The sequence below is a fragment of the Etheostoma spectabile genome, chromosome 15 (genome assembly GCF_008692095.1).
Source record: "Etheostoma spectabile isolate EspeVRDwgs_2016 chromosome 15, UIUC_Espe_1.0, whole genome shotgun sequence".
Lineage (NCBI taxonomy): Eukaryota > Metazoa > Chordata > Actinopteri > Perciformes > Percidae > Etheostoma > Etheostoma spectabile.
In genome coordinates, this window is record NC_045747.1 from 20,643,277 (window position 1) to 20,644,667 (window position 1,391).

Below are 1,391 nucleotides of genomic sequence, written 5' to 3' on the forward strand. Positions count from 1 at the left end.
TACAAGGGTGACAACAACTGAGTTTACTCAGACATTTAAATACAAAAATGAGTACCACCTTCCAGAAACAAAACAGAATTTTAGAAATATCATTAAAGGAGAATTCCGGTCAATTCCAACCTTGTAGCTCTTTTGTCTGTAAATGTGGAGTGCTGTCAGTAGAGAGGAAGATGAAACCAATCGGTACTGCCTACACCGTGTTATCCTCCTGCTAAAGTTAGCACCCAACAGGCTTAAACAGGGCAAGTTTTAAACATTTTTTTAGCCTCAAAACATGTTCAAAATGTCATTACAAGTGCCTGCCCATGTGAAGTGATTCCTTCCAAGTGAACACAACTAATTTGACTGCAGTAAATGTGACAGAAATGCATAAAAGCTGTGTTAATTTGGCCAGTGCACAAACCTCTGTTTATTTCCTGTTTTCCGGTGAAATCCACACTAGTCTAAACACGCCTTTTGTCACGTCTACTTCAGTCAAATTCACTGTTTTCCCTCAGAAGGAATCACTGCACATGGCTAGGCACTGTTATTAACATTTTGAACATGTTTAGAGGCTAAAAAAAAGTTTAAAACTTGCCCTGTTTCAGCCTGTTGGGTGCTAACTCTAGCAGGAGGACAACACAGTGTAGGCAGCGGCGATTGGTTTCATCTTTCTCTCTACTGACAGCACTCCACATTTACAGACAACAGAGCTACGTGTTGGAATCGACTGGAATTCTCCTTTAGGGTTAAAAATATTTAAAGATGAATTACTGCAAAAACCCTTTGCAGTACAGGGTTTGTTCTGGTGATGGTGCCGGGGGAAAGGTGACAAAAGTTCACCTGTGGAGTTTTCTTGGATGAGTTTAAAAGTTAAGTTTCTCACCAAATCACACTATGGGTCTCCTTTAGGTCTAACAAAGTGTTGAATGTCTTATTTTCATTAAAAAAAGAAGAAAAAAAACCCATTTCAAATTGTTTCAATGTTCGGTTGCAATCTGTTTTCTTCTTCATTGCCTTTGTTGGTGCAAGTAGCCACATCGGGCCCCTTGCCTACATGGTACAACACAGGGATTTACTTGTTAAAACATTGTTTCTTGTGATCAAATCTTCAAATTAATTTAGAATTAATTTAATGGGGTGAGAGAAAACGTTCAGTTGTCAGCTGAAAAGTCAGGAGTTATCCTCTTGGGAACATTAACATTTACAGCATATTTCATGGAAATTTTTAAATGGTCATGTAAACAGCATAAACAGCTTTAACAGCATCAGAACATCAATGCTAACGTTATTTTTATTTGTCCCTGTCTATGATCTGTCAATTTGAGAGGGTTAGAAGGTTTCAGTTATTTGTTTTGAAGTTGTAGTGGACCTGTCCATTGGTTTGACTTTGTTTTACTTTAAACTCCTGA

The 1,391-nt window shown here is 38.0% G+C and overlaps 1 protein-coding gene and 1 long non-coding RNA gene across 2 annotated transcripts in view; both read left to right on the forward strand.

The window, feature by feature from the left end:
- LOC116703247 (transmembrane protease serine 9-like) overlaps window positions 1–1,391 on the forward strand; it is a gene marked incomplete in the record, with an annotated part of 81,409 nt that overhangs the window by 5,061 nt on the left and 74,957 nt on the right.
- LOC116702571 (uncharacterized) overlaps window positions 1–1,391 on the forward strand; it is a 22,357-nt gene that overhangs the window by 865 nt on the left and 20,101 nt on the right. The window lies entirely within an intron of this gene.